The sequence below is a fragment of the Ranitomeya imitator genome, chromosome 2, assembly GCF_032444005.1.
Source record: "Ranitomeya imitator isolate aRanImi1 chromosome 2, aRanImi1.pri, whole genome shotgun sequence".
In the NCBI taxonomy this organism is placed as follows: Eukaryota; Metazoa; Chordata; class Amphibia; order Anura; family Dendrobatidae; genus Ranitomeya; species Ranitomeya imitator.
The window spans coordinates 275,730,610-275,750,348 of record NC_091283.1 but is presented as its reverse complement, the minus strand read 5'-3'; positions in this window follow the sequence as shown (position 1 = coordinate 275,750,348).

Sequence of the window (19,739 nt, the reverse complement as noted above, 5' to 3'; positions counted from 1 at the left end):
GTTATGGTCAGGAAGATAATTCCTGGGTTTTTGCCTCTGATGTTCATGCTGCCGATCTTGTTCGTGCCTTTCATTTGGCTCATCCTGATCGGCCTGGGGGCTCTGGTGAGGGTTCGGTGACCCCTCCTCAAGGGGGGGTACTGTTGTGAATTCTGTTGTCGAACTCCCTCCTGTGGTCGTGAATGGTACTTCGGCGAGTTCTGTCCATGGACTCCCTCTGGTGGCTGTGAGTGAAGCTGCTGCTTCTGAGGTTCCTTACACAGGTGACGTGGTTTATCCTTTGGTTGGCTGCTCTATTTAACTCCACTCAGATCGTTACTCCATGCCAGCTGTCAATGTTCCTGCATTGGTTCAGTTCGCTCTTGGATCTTTCTGGTGACCTGTCTTCTCCAGCAGAAGCTAAGTTCCTGATAGTTATTATTTGTTCATTGTTTCCTTGTCCAGCTGGTTATCATGATTTTGTCTTGCTAGCTGGAAGCTCTGGGATGCCGTGAGTCGGTGCGGAGGTCTTTTTGCACACTCTGCGTGGTCTTTTGTAGTTTTTTGTGCTGACCGCAAAGATACCTTTCCTATCCTCTGTCTGTTTAGTAAGTCTGGCCTCCCTTTGCTGAAACCTGTTTCATTTCTGCGTTTGTGACTTTCATCTTTACTCACAGTCAATATATGTGGGGGGCTGCCTTTTCCTTTGGGGAATTTCTCTAAGGCAAGGTAGGCTTTATTTTCTATCTCTAGGGCTAGCTAGCTCTTAGGCTGTGAAGAGGTGTCTAGGGAGAGTCCGGAACGCTCCACAGCTATTTCTAGTTGTTGTGATAGGATTAGGGCCTGCGGTTAGCAGAGCTCCCACATCCCAGAGCTTGTCCTGCGTGAGTTTAACTATCAGGTCCTGCCGGGTGCTCCTAACCACCAGGTCCATAACATTCCCCACAGGACAACGGTCAGGCTTATCAGCCTGAAATTCCTGAAGAACCCGTCGCAAATCAGGGGAGATGGCAGAAATAATCACCCCTTCCTTCAAAATGCCGACCAGCTCAAGAACCCCAGGGGAATCAGGAAAAAAACTCCTAGAGAGGGCATCCGCCTTAATATTCTTAGTACCAGGAATGTACGAGACCACAAAATCAAAACGGGAGAAAAACAGGGACCATCGAGCCTGTCTAGGATTCAGCCGTTTGGCAGACTCGAGGTAAATCAGATTCTTATGATCGGTCAGGACCACAATATGGTGCTTGGCCCCCTCAAGCCAATGTCGCCACTCCTCAAATGTCCACTTCATAGCCAACAACTCCCGATTGCCGACATCATAATTGCCTTCCGCAGGCGAAAACTTCAGAGAAAAGAAGGCACACGGTTTCATCAAGGAACCATCAGAATTCCTCTGAGACAGAATGCCCCCTGCCCCAATCTCAGACGCGTCAACCTCAACCTGAAATGGAAGAGAAACATCTGGCTGACGCAACACAGGGGCAGAAGTAAGTCGACGTTTAAGCTCCTGAAAGGCAGAAACAGCCGCGGAGGACCAATTCGTCACATCAGCGCCTTTCTTGGTCAAATCGGTTAGAGGTTTAACCACACTGGAGAAGTTGGCAATGAAACGACGATAACAATTAGCAAAGCCCAAGAATTTCTGACGGCTCTTCACAGATGTGGGCTGAATCCAATCATGAATGGCCTGGACCTTAACCGGATCCATTTCTATAGATGAGGGAGAAAAAATGAAACCCAAAAAAGAAACCTTCTGCACTCCAAAGAGGCACTTTGACCTCTTCACAAACAAAGCATTATTACGGAGGATCTGAAATACCATCTTGACCTGTTTCACATGAGACTCCCAATCATTGGAAAAAATCAAAATATCATCCAAATATACAACCATGAATTTATCAAGATAACTCCGAAAGATATCTGTTGTGAATTCTGTTGTCGGGCTCCCTCCTGTGGTCATGAATGGTACTTCGGCTGGTCCTGTCCATGGACTTCCTCTGGTGGGTGTTTCTGAGTTTCACAGGTGACGAGGTTAATTCATTAGCTGCTGCTCTATTTAACTCCACTTAGATCTTTGCTCCATGCCACCTGTCAATGGTCCAGTATTGGTCTGTTCACTCCTGGATCGTTCTTGTGACCTGTCGTCCCATCAGAAGCTAAGTTCCAGCTTGTATTTCTTTGGTTTGCTATTTTTCTGTCCAGCTTGCTTTTTAATTTGTTGTCTTGCTTGCTGGAAGCTCTGGGACGCAGAGGGAGCGACTCACGGTGCGGAGGGTCTTTTTGCGCCCTCTGCGTGGTCTTTTTGTAGGTTTTTGTGCTGACCGCAAAGTAACCTTTCCTATCCTCGGTCTGTTCAGTAAGTCGGGCCTCACTTTGCTAAATCTATTTAATCTCTGTGTTTGTATTTTCATCTTTACTCACAGTCATTATATGTGGGGGGCTGCCTTTTCCTTTGGGGAATTTCTCTGAGGCAAGGTAGGCTTTATTTTTCTATCTTCAGGGCTAGCTAGTTTCTTAGGCTGTGCCGAGTTGCATAGGGAGCGTTAGGCGCAATCCACGGCTATTTCTAGTGTGTTTGATAGGTTTAGGGATTGCGGTCAGCAGAGTTCCCACGTCCCAGAGCTCGTCCTTATTATCAGTAACTATCAGGTCATTCCGTGTGCTCTTAACCACCAGGTCCATTATTGTCCTGACCACCAGGTCATAACAGATATCATGCATGAAGGATTGGAACACAGATGGGGCATTAGAGAGTCCGAATGGCATCACAAGGTATTCAAAATGCCTTCGGGCGTATTAAATGCAGTTTTCCATTCGTCACCCTGCTTGATACGAATAAGATTATATGCCCCTCGGAGGTCAATCTTAGTAAACCAGCTAGCCCCCTTAATCCTAGCAAACAAATCAGTAAGCAAAGGCAAGGGGTATTGAAATTTAACCGTGATCTTATTCAAGAGGCGATAATCAATATAGGGTCTCAAGGAGCCATCCTTCTTGGCAACAAAAAAGAACCCCGCTCCCAACCGTGAAGAAGATGGCCGAATATGCCCTTTCTCCAAAGACTCCTTAATATAGCTCCGCATGGCGGTATGTTCAGGCACAGACAGGTTGAAAAGTCGGCCCTTAGGGAACTTACAACCTGGAATCAAATCAATAGCACAATCACAGTCCCTATGCGGTGGAAGGGAACTGGATTTGGGCTCATCGAATACATCCTGGAAGTCAGACAAAAACTCAGGAACGTCAGAAGAGGGGGGAGAGGAGATTGACATCAAAGGAACCTGATCATGAACCCCCTGACAACCCCAACTAGTCACAGACATGGATTTCCAATCTAACACCGGATTATGTAGCTGCAACCATGGAAAACCCAGCACAATATCATCATGCAAATTATACAACACCAGAAAACGACAATCTTCCTGATGGGCTGGCGCCATGCGCATGGTCACCTGTGTCCAAAACTGAGGTTTATTTTTAGCCAACGGTGTAGCATCAATGCCCCTCAAAGGAATAGGGTTCTGCAAAGGCTGCAAGGGAAAACCACAATGTCTGGCAAATTCTAAGTCCATTAAGTTCAGAGTGGTGCCAGAATCCACAAATGCCATGGCAGAAAATGATGATAATGAGCAGATCAAGGTCACAGATAACAGAAATTTAGGTTGTATAGTACTGATGGCAACAGAACTAGCGATTCTCTTAGTACGCTTAGGGCAATCAGAAATAACATGAGCAGAATCGCCGCAGTAAAAACACAACCTATTCTGACGCCTGAATGTTTGACGTTCAGCTCTAGACAAAATCCTATCACACTGCATAGGCTCAGGGCTCCGCTCAGAGGACAACGCCACAGTGTGCACAATTCTGCGCTCACGCAAGCGCCGATCAATCTGAATGGCCAGAGACATAGAATCACTCAGACCAGCAGGCGTGGGGAACCCCACCATAACATCTTTAATGGATTCAGAAAGACCCTTTCTGAAAATTGCCGCCAAGGCATCCTCATTCCATTTAGTCAGTACAGACCATTTTCTAAATTTCTGGCAATACAATTCTGCCACTTCTTGATCTTGACACAGGGCTAACAAGATTTTCTCAGCCTGATCCACAGAATTAGGCTCATCATACAACAACCCCAATGCCTGAAAGAACGAATCAACATTAAGCAAAGCAGGATTGCCAGATTCCAGGGAAAATGCCCAATCCTGTGGGTCACCACGCAGCAGAGATATAATGATCCTAACCTGCTGAATAGGATCACCAGAAGACTGGGGTCTTAATGCAAAAAACAGTTTACAGTTATTTTTGAAACTCAAAAATTTGGATCTGTCACCAAAGAATAAATCAGGAGTGGGAATCTTAGGCTCTAAGGCAGGAGTCTGAACAATGAAATCTGAAATACCCAGTACCCTAGCAGCAAGCTGATCCACCCGAGAAACTAACTCCTGAACATTCATGTTAATACTAGACTCCGTAGCCACCCAGAGGTAAAGAGGGAGGAACAGACCAAACAGGCTAAGGAAAAAAAATGGCTCAAAATCTTTCCACCCTTCTTCTGAGATGCAATTAACTCATTGTTGGCCAGTTGTACTGTTATGATCTGGTGGCCTTGGAGCAGCATGAGACGTACTCTGGAGAAGGTGGTCCCTGTACTGACCGCAAACCCTGAACCTAGCAGCGCAACTAAAAGTAGCCGTGGGGGGTACCTAACGCTCCCTAGACCCCTCGACACAGCCTAAGATCTAACTACCCCTAAAGACAGAAACAGGAAACCTATCTTGCCTCAGAGAAAATCCCCAATGGATAGACAGCCCCCCACAAATATTGACTGTGAGAGGAGAGGGAAATAACATACGTAGATATGAAATCAGATTTTAGCATAGGAGGCCATACTAGCTAAAAAGAAAGAATAGAACAGAGTACTATGTGGTCACTATAAAAACACTAGAAAATATCCACCGCAGAAAATACGGATCACCACATCTGACTAAAGACATGGGGGGTATATCTGCATCTCCAGAGAAATAGCTAGGCTGCAAAAAATCCTTCACAGACCAAGCTGGACAAGACAAAAACATGAAAATGCACAGAACTATAAGGTTCACTGCAGGTGGACAGCAAAAACAAAGCCAGGAGTTATCTTTGTAGAAAAACACAGCAAACTGGAGAGACCAGCAGGGAAGTGAATCCTTCAAGAACAATGGACAACTGGCACTGACTAAAGGATCCAGCAAAGCTATATACCCCAGTCAGTTTAGCAATTAGTAGAGACACCTGTCCACTCCTGCGGTCCAGGCACAACTACAACCACCGGAGGGAGCCTAAAAGCTGAATTCACAACAGTTAGGGTTTGGATTAGGGTTAGGTTTGGGATCAGGGTTAATGTTGGGATTAGGGTTAAGGGTGTGTTGGTGTTAGGGTTGGAGTTAATATATGTATAATCAAGGTCTCAAATCATTCTCATAATCCCTATTTAAACAAATCTTTATTGATAAACAGAACCCACCATTGGTTCACACCACAAAATTGACTAAATACAAACGCCAAAATCGTGCTCGTAAACAAAACTTATTAAAAATGGGGTGTACTAGGTTTCCCTGGTGCGTTCACTGAACTCACCCCTGCCTAACTGCCGAGGTTGGCACCCTAGAGGGAGTGTTGCGGCGCCCCCACTCCACGATGGCTATCCCTAGGGACCCTGTTGCACCCTACTGCCACTAGGGAATCCCCCTACCCACAATCTCAAGTACCACTAGCAATAAACAAAGATGTTCCCTGTGCTAAAGGAACCCTAGGCCCCAACACAATAAAAACAATAATATATGTAGATCACAAAAGGCATATTCATGGCACTCTGGTGAAGGAGTCAATACACAAATAACCTTTTGTATACACAGCACCTAATGTAAGTTGATTAATTCCATAAATACCAGGTTAACTAGCAAAAAGGTTAAAGTATTCCAACCATCTTATCTCCTTTTATCTTAGACATCCCAAGATACAATTATTAGTATCCTAAACAAAGTGCAAGGGCAATTAGATTCATATGCCCCTTAGCTGCATAGATTGCTCCGGCCACCCCGGTTTCAATGTCCTAGAAATAAACAGGGTTCACATATCAGATAAAGAACCAAAAGGTATTTCATAAACACATCAGTTAAATGTGAATACTCCTCTCCTTTCACCAGCCATTTGCCAAGTAGATTTTTAATGCCTCAACGCGTTTCGCCCCATTAGGCTCATCAGGAGGCTTGATTCAAAGATGTAATGTGTCCCGATGCGGTGTACACTTCAAACGTGACATGGTGACCAATCTCAGCTCCACCCAATTCTGAGTTGAAAAAGTCAAATGGTGCTCCTTGCCTTCCAAACTCTGCTGTGCACCCAAACAGTGATTTACCCCCACAAATAGGGTATCAGCGTACTCGGGACAAATTGTACAACAAATTTTGGGGTCCAATTTCTCCTGGTACCCTTGTGAAAATAAAAAATTGGGGGCAAAAAGATTTTTTGTGAAAAAATATGATTTATTTATTTTTCGGCTCTACGATATAAACATCTGTGAAGCACTTGGGGGTTCAAAGTGCTCACCACACATCTAGATAAGTTCCTTAGGGGGCCTACTTTCCAAAAAGGGGGTCACTTGTGGGGGGTTTCCACTGTTGGGGCTGAGGTCTTTACAATGGATCCTAGATAGGTGCAGACCATAATTGATTGGATTTAATCTTGTGATCTTAAAGTGTTAAATAGATTTTTAGGGTTTGCCAAATACTGCAGAAAATTTATTAAGGATTTTTCACAGATTGTGAAACCTCTCACTGATCTCACACGCAAGGGGGCAGACCTTAAATGTTGGTAACTGGATGCTCTTGGGGCATTTGATAAATTGAGAGTGTTTAATGTCCGCTCCAGTTTTATTCCAATCCGATCTCCAATAAACATTCATTATGGAGGTTCAGGCCTCAGAGATTAGAGTAGAGGATGTATTACCTCATGGTTTCAAAACTCTGACCAACTTGCCACCATGTGTTATTTTTCTCTAGGAAAATTTTTATCTGCTGAGAGAAATTATGATGTTGGGAATCACAATCTACTCGCAGTTAAATTAGCTTTTGAAGAGTGGAGACTTTTTTTTTCATTAAGTCACGGTAGTGACAGATCATAAAAATGTAGCCTATATTGAATCAGCTAAACTGTTAACCCGTAGACAGGCCTGAAGGTCCTTATTCTTTTCAAGATTTAATTTTTCAACCAGGGGCCATGAATGTGAGGGCTGATGCTTTATTACACAGCCTTGACCAGTGGGGTACCGCAGGGGTCAGTATTGGGACCTGTTCTCTTCAACATATTCATTAATGATCTGGTAGAAGGTTTACACAGTAAAATATCGATATTTGCAGATGATACAAAACTATGTAAAGCAGTTAATACAAGAGAAGATAGTATTCTGCTACAGATGGATCTGGATAAGTTGGAAACTTGGGCTGAAAGGTGGCAGATGAGGTTTAACAATGATAAATGTAAGGTTATACACATGGGAAGAGGGAATCAATATCACCATTACACACTGAACGGGAAACCACTGGGTAAATCTGACAGGGAGAAGGACTTGGGGATCCTAGTTAATGATAAACTTACCTGGAGCAGCCAGTGCCAGGCAGCAGCTGCCAAGGCAAACAGGATCATGGGGTGCATTAAAAGAGGTCTGGATACACATGATGAGAGCATTATACTGCCTCTGTACAAATCCCTAGTTAGACCGCACATGGAGTACTGTGTCCAGTTTTGGGCACCGGTGCTCAGGAAGGATATAATGGAACTAGAGAGAGTACAAAGGAGGGCAACAAAATTAATAAAGGGGATGGGAGAACTACAATACCCAGATAGATTAGCGAAATTAGGATTATTTAGTCTAGAAAAAAGACGACTGAGGGGCGATCTAATAACCATGTATAAGTATATAAGGGGACAATACAAATATCTCGCTGAGGATCTGTTTATACCAAGGAAGGTGACGGGCACAAGGGGGCATTCTTTGCGTCTGGAGGAGAGAAGGTTTTTCCACCAACATAGAAGAGGATTCTTTACTGTTAGGGCAGTGAGAATCTGGAATTGCTTGCCTGAGGAGGTGGTGATGGCGAACTCAGTCGAGGGGTTCAAGAGAGGCCTGGATGTCTTCCTGGAGCAGAACAATATTGTATCATACAATTATTAGGTTCTGTAGAAGGACGTAGATCTGGGGATTTATTATGATGGAATATAGGCTGAACTGGATGGACAAATGTCTTTTTTCGGCCTTACTAACTATGTTACTATGTTACTATGATTCAGTTTTTCCCCCAGAACCTCCATTCTTTCTCAGGGTATTGTGGTGTCAATGGCATCCTCTGAGTTGGATGCAGAGATTTGTAAAGCACAGCCGTTGGCCCATTCCAATACTCTACGTTGCAAATTATTTGTGCCAGTCTATCTAAGATTACGTCTATTGCAGGAGTTTCATGATTCCGTCTTCAGTGGTCATCCTGGGGTCACAGCTACATGGAAAGCTATTGTTAGACTCTTGTTGTAGCTGCTTGTGAAACTTGCACTAAAGTCTGTCATAATCGGCAGGCAAGGGATTTTTTTCTACTGGTGATTCCAGAAAGACCGTAAACTCATTTTCCATGGATTTTATTATTGATTTGCCTTTGTATGGATGGAAGACGGTTATTTGGGTGGTGGTTGATCGATTCAGTAAACAAGCTCACTTTGTTCCATTATCGGGGTAACCTAATGCTGAAACGCTTTCCAGGTCATTTATTAATCATGTGGCAAGATTGCATGGAATCCCTCTGAACATTGTATCTGATAGAGGGGTGCAATTTGTCTCCAAATTCTGGACAGCGTTTTGTGAAAAAATTGGGGATTGAATTATCATTCTCCTTTGCGTACCACAATGAAACCAACAGTCAAACAGAGAGGACAAATCAATCATTGGAACAGATTTTAAGATGTTTTGTTTCGGCTCAGCAGGGGGACTGGTCTTCATTTTTACCTCTTGCCAAGTTCGTTTTTAACAGTTGGCTCAATCAGTCCACTGGAACCTCACCTTTTTGTTGCAGTTATGGCTTTCAAAATAATAGAACGAGCTCTGAGACATGGGAACTCTGCAGACCGCAATCCCTAATCCTCTCCAAACAACACTAGAGGCAGCCGTGGATTGCGCCTAACTCTGCCTATGCAACTCGACACAGCCTGAGAAACTAACTAGCCTGAAGATAGAAAATAAGCCTACCTTGCCTCAGAGAAATACCCCAAAGGAAAAGGCAGCCCCCCACATATAATGACTGTGAGTTAAGATGAAAAGACAAACGTAGGGATGAAATAGATTCAGCAAAGTGAGGCCCGACTTTCTTAACAGAGCGAGGATAGGAAAGATAACTTTGCGGTCTACACAAAACCCTAAAGAAAACCACGCAAAGGGGGCAAAAAGACCCTCCGTACCGAACTAACGGAACGGAGGTACACCCTTTGCGTCCCAGAGCTTACAGCAAAACAAATAGACAAACTGGACAGAAAAAATAGCAAACAAATAGCAAAGAAGAACTTAGCTATGCAGAGCAGCAGGCCACAGGAATGATCCAGGGAAAAACAAGTCCAACACTGGAACATTGACAGGAAGCATGGATCAAAGCATTAGGTGGAGTTAAGTAGAGAAGCACCTAACGACCTCACCAGATCACCTGAGGGAGGAAACTCAGAAGCAGCAGTACCACTTTCCTCCACAAACGGAAGCTTCCAGAGAGAATCAGCCGACGTACCACTTGTGACCACAGGAGGGAGCTCTGCCACAGAATTCACAACAGAGGTCGCTCTACAGATACTTAGGGATGTCTGGAAGGAGATTCAAAGGAATGTTGGGGTGGCTCAACTTCCTTAAAAACAAAAGGCTGATAAGAAATGTTTGGCAGATCCCTTCTTCAAGGTAAGAAATAAGGTTTGGGCATCCTCCAAAAATTCACATCTGTGAAGTTAGGTCTCAACTTTATTGGGAGATTTTGGAGGTAGTCAATCTGGTTGTCTTCAGATTAAAACTTCACCAGTCTTTCCGTTTCTCTGTGTTCCACAGATCCGTTAAAAAAGTTGTCCCTTCTGTGTTGTCTGTCTCACCCCCCTGGGTATGGGGGGCTTGAAAATGACTTATGAATCAGTGACATCAGAAACCATTAACACTTTAACAGACAATATCAGGCACAATACTTTTGGTACATTTCTTCTGCTTCATCTTTGTGAGAGCTAAATACAGCGTTTCAATAGTATAGGTACAATTCAAGTGTGACAGAGTACTTCTCAAGTTTTCTAGTACTGTTCCCACCTTTTTTATCCTGCACTGCAATGATTACTTCGTATTTCTTCATGGTCAGAATAGGATTTCTCTAAACCTTCAGGACCGGTTCACAAGATGCCTTATGTAGCCCACTAATTCTAGCTTCAGCTTTGATAAAGATCGTGGCAGGGTGGCACGGTGGCGCAGTGGTTAGCACTGCAGCCTTGCAGCGCTGGAGTCCTGGGTTCAAATCCCACCAAGTACAACATCTGCAAAGAGTTTGTATGTTCTCTCCGTGTTTGCGTGGGTTTCCTCTGGGCACTCCGGTTTCCTCCCACATGCCAAAGACATACTGATAGGGAATTTAGATTGTGAGCCCCATTGGGGACAGTGATGATAATGTGTGCAAACTGTAAAGCGCTGCGGAATATGTTAGCGCTATATAAAAATAAAGATTATTATTATGTGGCAGTGATCAAAACGCGTAGCTCATATCCTCCTGTGCGTTGTCCATGGGGCTGTTTGTATTTTAAATGCATGAAATAAAGTCAGGTATTTTATCAACAAGAGCTGGAGCTTTTTTTTTTCAATTCACTCCTTCTAGCTGCCTAGAGGAATTACGTCTCTCTCAGTGGTTTATGCTACAGCCGGTACTCACTGATAGTGAAAGGGATCTTATTACTCCTTCAATCTCTGAACTCCGGATGTTGAGAAATCAGTGTAGAACTTGTTATGGAACTGGAATTTGCTATCCTTAGAAGTTTTGTGGCTAAACACACTCTCTCGCTTGTAGCCTTCTCATAACCAGCAATGCTTCTTACATCTTCATCAACTGCTTAACAATCAGGAACAAGTTTCCTATGTAACATAGTAACATAGTAACATAGTTAGTAAGGCCGAAAAAAGACATTTGTCCATCCAGTTCAGCCTATATTCCATCATAATAATTCCCCAGATCTACGTCCTTCTACAGAACCTAATAATTGTATGATACAATATTGTTCTGCTCCAGGAAGACATCCAGGCCTCTCCTAAACCCCTCGACTGAGTTCGCCATCACCACCTCCTCAGGCAAGCAATTCCAGATTCTCACTGCCCTAACAGTAAAGAATCCTCTTCTATGTTGGTGGAAAAACCTTCTCTCCTCCAGACGCAAAGAATGCCCCCTTGTGCCCGTCACCTTCCTTGGTATAAACAGATCCTCAGCGAGATATTTGTATTGTCCCCTTATATACTTATACATGGTTATTAGATCGCCCCTCAGTCGTCTTTTTTCTAGACTAAATAATCCTAATTTCGCTAATCTATCTGGGTATTGTAGTTCTCCCATCCCCTTTATTAATTTTGTTGCCCTCCTTTGTACTCTCTCTAGTTCCATTATATCCTTCCTGAGCACCGGTGCCCAAAACTGGACACAGTACTCCATGTGCGGTCTAACTAGGGATTTGTACAGAGGCAGTATAATGCTCTCATCATGTGTATCCAGACCTCTTTTAATGCACTCCATGATCCTGTTTGCCTTGGCAGCTGCTGCCTGGCACTGGCTGCTCCAGGTAAGTTTATCATTAACTAGGATCCCCAAGTCCTTCTCCCTGTCAGATTTACCCAGTGGTTTCCCATTCAGTGTGTAATGGTGATATTCCTTCTTCCCATGTGTATAACCTTACATTTATCATTGTTAAACCTCATCTGCCACCTTTCAGCCCAAAGGTCCAACTTATCCAGATCCATCTGTAGCAGAATACTATCTTCTCTTGTATTAACTGCTTTACATAGTTTTGTATCATCTGCAAATATCGATATTTTACTGTGTAAACCTTCTACCAGATCATTAATGAATATGTTGAAGAGAACAGGTCCCGATACTGACCCCTGCGGTACCCCACTGGTCACAGCGACCCAGTTAGAGACTATACCATTTATAACCACCCTCTGCTTTCTATCACTAAGCCAGTTACTAACCCATTTACACACATTTTCCCCCAGACCAAGCATTCTCATTTTGTGTACCAACCTCTTGTGCGGCACGGTATCAAACGCTTTGGAAAAATCGAGATATACCACGTCCAATGGCTCACCGTGGTCCAGCCTATAGCTTACCTCTTCATAAAAACTAATTAGATTGGTTTGACAGGAGCGATTTCTCATAAACCCATGCTGATATGGAGTTAAACAGTTATTCTCATTGAGATAATCCAGAATAACATCCCTCAGAAACCCTTCAAATATTTTACCAACAATAGAGGTTAGACTTACTGGCCTATAATTTCCAGGTTCACTTTTAGAGCCCTTTTTGAATATTGGCACCACATTTGCTATGCGCCAGTCCTGCGGAACAGACCCTGTCGTTATAGAGTCCGTAAAAATAAGAAATAATGGTTTATCTATTACATTACTTAGTTCTCTTAGTACTCGTGGGTGTATGCCATCCGGACCCGGAGATTTATCTATTTTGATCTTATTTAGCCGGTTTCACACCTCTTCTTGGGTTACATTGGTGACCCTTAATATAGGGTTTTCATTGTTTCTTGGGATTTCACCTAGCATTTCATTTTCCACCGTGAATACCGTGGAGAAGAAGGTGTTTAATATATTAGCTTTTTCCTCGTCATCTACAACCATTCTTTCCTCACTATTTTTTAAGGGGCCTACATTTTCAGTTTTTATTCTTTTACTATTGATATAGTTGAAGAACAGTTTGGGATTAGTTTTACTCTCCTTAGCAATGTGCTTCTCTGTTTCCTTTTTGGCAGCTTTAATTAGTTTTTTAGATAAAGTACTTTTCTCCCTATAGTTTTTTAGAGCTTCAATGGTGCCATCCTGCTTTAGTAGTGCAAATGCTTTCTTTTTACTGTTAATTGCCTGTCTTACTTCTTTGTTTAGCCACATTGGGTTTTTCCTATTTCTAGTCCTTTTATTCCCACAAGGTATAAACCGCTTACAGTGCCTATTTAGGATGTTCTTAAACATTTTCCATTTATTATCTGTATTCTTATTTCTGAGGATATTGTCCCAGTCTACCAGATTAAGGGCATCTCTAAGCTGGTCAAACTTTGCCTTCCTAAAGTTCAGTGTTTTTGTGACTCCCTGACAAGTCCCCCTAGTGAAAGACAGGTGAAACTGCACAATATTGTGGTCGCTATTTCCTAGATGCCCAACCACCTGCAGATTTGTTATTCTGTCAGGTCTATTAGATAGTATTAGGTCTAAAAGTGCTGCTCCTCTGGTTGGATTCTGCACCAATTGTGAAAGATAATTTTTCTTGGTTATTAGCAGAAACCTGTTGCCTTTATGGGTTTCACAGGTTTCTGTTTCCCAGTTAATATCCGGGTAGTTAAAGTCCCCCATAACCAGGACCTCATTATGGGTTGCAGCTTCATCTATCTGCTTTAGAAGTAGACTTTCCATGATTTCTGTTATATTTGGGGGTTTGTAACAGACCCCAATGAGAATTTTGTTACCATTTTTCCCTCCATGAATTTCGACCCATATGGACTCGACATCCTCATTTCCTTCGCTAATATCCTCCCTTAAAGTGGACTTTAGACAAGACTTTACATAGAGACAAACCCCTCCTTCTCTCCGATTTTTACGATCCTTTCTAAACAGACTGTAACCCTGTAAGTTAACTGCCCAGTCATAGCTTTCATCTAACCATGTCTCGGTTATTCCCACTATGTCAAAGTTACCTGTAGATATTTCTGCTTCTAGTTCTTCCATCTTGTTTGTCAGGCTTCTGGCGTTTGCGAGCATGCAGTTTAGAGGATTTTGTTTTGTTCCAATCTCCTTGCTGTGGATTTTTTTAGAAATGTTCTTACCTCCCTTCTGAGTATGTTTTCCTGGGTCTTCTTTGGTCGAGTCTAATGTTTTTCTTCCCGTCCCCTCTTCTTCTAGTTTAATGCCCTCCTGATGAGTGTAGCGAGTCTTCTGGCGAATGTGTGTTTCCCAGGTTTGTTGAGGTGTAGTCCGTCTCTGGCGAGGAGTCCATCGTACCAGTAATTCACACCGTGGTCCAGGAATCCGAATCCTTGTTGTCTGCACCATCGTCTTAGCCAGTTGTTTGCATCAAGGATCCTGTTCCATCTCCTGGTGCCATGCCCGTCTACTGGAAGGATAGAAGAAAAAACTACCTGTGCATCCAGTTCCTTTACTTTCTTCCCCAACTCTTCAAAGTCTTTGCAGATTGTCGGTAGGTCCTTCCTTGCCGTGTCATTGGTGCCAACATGTATCAGAAGAAATGGGTGGACGTCCTTGGAGCTGAAGAGCTTTGGTATCCTATCGGTCACATCCTTGATCATCGCACCTGGAAGGCAGCATAATTCTCTTGCAGTTATGTCCGGTCTGCAGATGGCTGCTTCTGTGCCTCTCAGTAGTGAGTCTCCCACCACCACCACTCTTCGTTGCTTCTTGGCTGTACTTTTTGCTGTCACTTTTTGCTGTGCCCGTGTATCTCCTCCCAACCAGGGCTGGCACTAACTGCTAACTCTGGCTAACTACTGCTGCAGAACACAGAGCATGTAAAGTCACATGACAGAAGACACAGAACAGCAATATAATATATGAAAAGTCTTCAGAAAGGCTGTTTGGGCAACTTCTTCATCTTTACAGAGCAAAGTCACTATCATCTGGTATATTGCTATGCAAAGAAACTGTGTCTAATGTTAAACACCTGTAAGTGGTCCACCATTGCACCGAGCTTAAAATGTTATTCAGATGTGTGTTAGGGCTAGCGGAACACACCAAATAATAAAGGAATTGATACGAGGTGCGTTCGCAGCCCGGGGTCCACCGTGCAGAGATGGTACCTGCTGCTATGTAATGGCGGATGGACACTTAGCTCACACGTGGGTTAGACTTCACCCCGTGTGAAATGGTAGCGAGCTCTGTTGCTTCACAGAGTCGCACAATACGTTGCACCCTGTTAGCAGTCACAAGGTGCAGCTACAAGACACTAGTGGGATCCCTAAGAATCACCACCACTAATCTGATGATTGAACTGGCTCTGACCCTCGGTGGCTTTTGAGCCCGTGCCTGAGGACGCCCCAAGTCAGATGCTCAGTTCAAGCAGGAATTCCCACCCTATACTGACTGTTGTCAGGAGAGTGCACAGGTGGCGCACGGTGCCGTAGAGACGGGCACTGCAACGTGTGCTTAGTGAGCAGATAGCATTGTCGGGCGCTAGATAGCATGCATCCACCATTCGCGAGCAGTCAACAACTCTAGGAAGGGGGATGATTAATGAGCGACAGTTACCCATCTACACACACATATTTTCAAGTATACACTAGCGCATGGCCGAGCGGCCATGTAAACCATTTATAGCAGCAGTGCTACAGGACCTTCCAGATGGTCCAATAGGAGCTGCAAAAGGACCTGAGCATGTGACCTCTGACCTCTAATGGGAGGTCATCCTGTGGGCATGCTCAGTATGGGAAAAGCAGGACTTAGTCCCAGAAAGACCTGCTCGCTGCTGATCAGTGCTGGCTACAAAGGCAGAGCCTGGAAGGGCAGCAGTAACCAAACGCACAGTATCAGCTTGAGCCAGATGCTGGGACCGACATCTCCGCTGAGCAGGCTCCACTGCGGCTGGAGAAGAATGGGAGACTGCAGCGTAGATGGTTTGAGATTCCCCATGTGCAGAGGCGGGAACTCGGCACCTAACAATGTGTTGCCTTTAAAAGGGGCTCTGTCAGGATAAAGCTTCCTCAACTGTCTATATGGGTATGTAGGTCATGGAAAGTTGAAAAAAAATGGAATCTATAATCCAATGTTTTACTCCAGAGAAATGCACGTTTTCTTAATATGTTAATGAGCTGTCTAGATCTAAGGGCTGAACCGAGATCACCCAGAGAATCTGTCTCTAGAGCTTATTTTAAGTTAAAGGGAACCTGTCACCCCCAAAATGGAAGTTGAGCTAAGCCCACCGGCATCAGGGGCTTATCTACAGCATTCTGGAATGCTGTAGATAACCCCCCTGATGTAACCTGAAAGATGAGAAAAAGAGGTTAGAATATACTCACCCAGGGGCGGTCCGGGGCCTCCCAGCTGCTTATGATGACATCCTCTTCTTGTCTTCACGCCACAGCTCCGGCGCAGGCGTACTTTGTCTGCCCTGTTGAGGGCAGAGCAAAGTACTGCAATGCGCAGACGCCAGGCCTCTCTGACCTTTCCCGGCACCTGCGCACTGCAGTACTTTGCTCTGCCTTCAACAGAGCAGACAAAGTACTCCTGCGCTGGAGCTGCAGCGTGAAGACAAGAAGAGGACGTCATCCTATGAAGATGGAAGGCGCTGGACCGGACCGCGACACCCATCGGACCGGACCGCAGCGGGGAACGCCCCTGGGTGAGTATAATATAACCTCTTTTTCTCATCTTTCAAGGATACATCGGAGGCTTAGCTACAGCATTACAGAATGCTGTAGATAAGCCTCTGATGCCGGTGGGCTTAGCTCACCTTCCATTTTAGGGGTGACAGGTTCCCATTAAAGGGAGAGTCAACAATGTGAGACATGTAGAAAAAGAGAGCAGACTGTCAGTCATTACATGTATCACACTCGTAACACCTCTTTCATTTAAAATATGCTCAAGAGGCATGAGATCTATGTCCGTCTCATATATCTTAACAGATCTCATACAAATCGTCCATAATGCTTCTTTTTTTTCATGGATACATTGCCTATATTAACCTAGGAAACTGATCTTGTAAACGTTAGTAACTGGTAATTTAAAAAAAAAAAATGCACAACAGATTTTTTCTGGGTGAAAAGCCGGATTACTTACCGCAAATGCTCTTTTAGTGAGTCCACAACAGCACCCTACTGGAGAGAGGGATCCGCCCCACATGTACAGGAAATCTACAGAAAATAAAAGGTGGTGGTCTGCCTCTCCTCCTCAGTTTTGATTTCAGAGTACCCGGAGGACCGCCAGTACTAGGCAAATACTATTATTTTATGTTCAAACTTATTTGCTCTATATTTGATGAAAATTTAACCTATTAGTGCACACTATATTAACCTAGGGAGGGATGTGAGAGGGTGCTGTCGTGGACTCACTAAAAGAGCATTACCAGTAAGTAATCCGGCTTTTTACTCTTCGCCACGACAACACCCTACTGGAGATTTTCCAGAGACCATCACCTAGGGAGGGACCACCATGCTGAGGACAGTCCTGCCAAAGTCTAGGTCAGAAGTTGATGATAGATCAAGCCTATAGTGGTTATAGAAGGTAGAAAGATCTGACCAAGTTGCCGCCTTACATATAGTTTCAATTGGAAGCCTCTTTCGGCCCAGGAAGATGCCATAGCTCTGGTAGAATGTGCTGTTATGCCTTCCGGAGGGTTTTCTTTCCTCGCGGAATAAGCCAGTCTGATAGACTCTCTGATCCACTGGGATAAGGTGCCTTTTGTGACTCCATGCCCCTTCTTGAAACCCTGGAAGGATATGAACAGAGCCATACACTGCCGCCAGCTCCTGGTCCTTTCAATGTATTTTAATACTACTCTTCTAACATCTAGAGTGTGATACCTCTGTTCCTCAGGAGTGGAGGAGTTACTAAAAAAGGTGGGCAGGAGTATTTCTTGCGATCTATGAAATTTTTTTGCTACCTTGGGAAGGTAAGAGGGGTCTGGTTTCAGAATCAACTTATCCTGAAACGTCAGCAGGAAATGTGGATCTATGGAAAGGGCTTGAATGTCACTGACTCTTCTAGCAGAAGTTAGTGCCACTAAGAGTGATAGGTATTTTGGGGATATTGAGTCTATTGGTTCAAATGGAGAGTCTGTTAGGGCTTGTAGAACTAAGTTTAAATCCCAGAGAGGAATTCTAGATATGTTAATGGGATTTATTTGTCCGCAGGCTGTGATAAATTGGGACACCCATTTATTTCCTGCAACATTATGGCCATAGAGGGCCCCCAGTGCCGATACATGGAGTTTTAGTGTATTTACAGACAAACCTAGTTCCTTCCCTTTTTGAAGGAATTCTAAGATGGGTTGTATTGGGATTTCTGATGTGTTGGAAGATGTATAGAATTGTAGGAATTTCTTCCATATTTTAGCATATATTTTTGTGGTGGAATGCTTTCTACGTTGAAGGAGTGTATCAATTAATCCTTCCGAGAACCCCCTTAATTTTAGCATTTGCCTTTCAAATTCCAGGCCGTCAGATGCAGACTGTCTACTTGAGGGTGGAAAAAAGGTCCCTGGAAGAGCAAGTTGGGAATCAAGGGGAGGACCCAAGGATCTGAAACCAACATGGTTTGTAGCCATGAGAACCATGGCCTCTTGGGCCAAAATGGTGCTATCAGTATTATTCTCGCTCCTTCATCTCTGATCTTTCGAATAACCTGTGGCAATAGTATTATCGGAGGGAAGGCGTATGTCAGATTGAATCGCCAAGGGGCTAGAATGTCCGGATGATCTGCTAAAGACAGGGAGGCAAATATTCGGACCTGTTTGTTTTTCCTTGTGGCGAAGAGATCTATTTGAGGATGACCCAATAGGAATACTATCTCTTGGAAGATACGATGGTTTAGGCACCATTCCCCCTGTCGTAATTGTGCCGACTTAGGAAGTCTGCCTGCTGGTTGTTTTCCCCCTTTATGTGAAGCACAGAAAGGGATAACAATGTTTTCGGCTAGGTCTAAGATTTCTCCAGCAGAAGACATCAGAGTCTCTGATCGAGTACCTCCTTGTCTGTTTAGTTATGGCACTGTTGTGGTGTTGTCAGAAAGGATTCTGACATCTTTTCCCTGGAGCTGTGGAAGAAAATGATACAATGCATATTTTACTGCTTTTAACTCTTTAAGGTTAGATGAATGCTGAGTTTCTTCTGTATCCTATAACCCTTGGCAAAAACTATTTCCCATATGGGCCCCCCATCCGTGAGGACTGGCATCGATGGTTATAGTATGGGATGGTGTTATTACCCACGGAACACCATTCATCAAATCTAGCCACCACATCAAAGAAGTCAAGACTTCCTGAGATAAAGTTATTTTTGCATCTAGATCAAGGGTGTCAAACTGCATTCCTCGAGGGCCGCAAACAGGTCATGTTTTCAGGATTTCCTTGTATTGCACAGGTGATAATTTAATCACCTGCACAGAATGAATCCAGCACCTTGTGTAATGCAATGGAAATCTTGAAAACACGCATGGTCTGAGGCCCTCGAGGAATGCAGTTTGACACCCCTGATCTAGATGACCAAGTACTCGTCTTTCCTCTTGGAGAATCTGGTGTTGCAGTGTCCCAGTATGGTATTGTGCCCATTGAACTGCAAGGGTACAGGAAATAAGGGATCCCAGTAACGACATTGCTTTCCTTAAGGACATGCGTGGATTATCCATCGCAGCTGTGACTTTGTGTATGATGAGTGATATCTTTACCTGAGGGAGAAGACACTTTTGGCTTGTGGAGTCTAGATGGAACCCCAAAAATGCCTGGAGGGAAAGT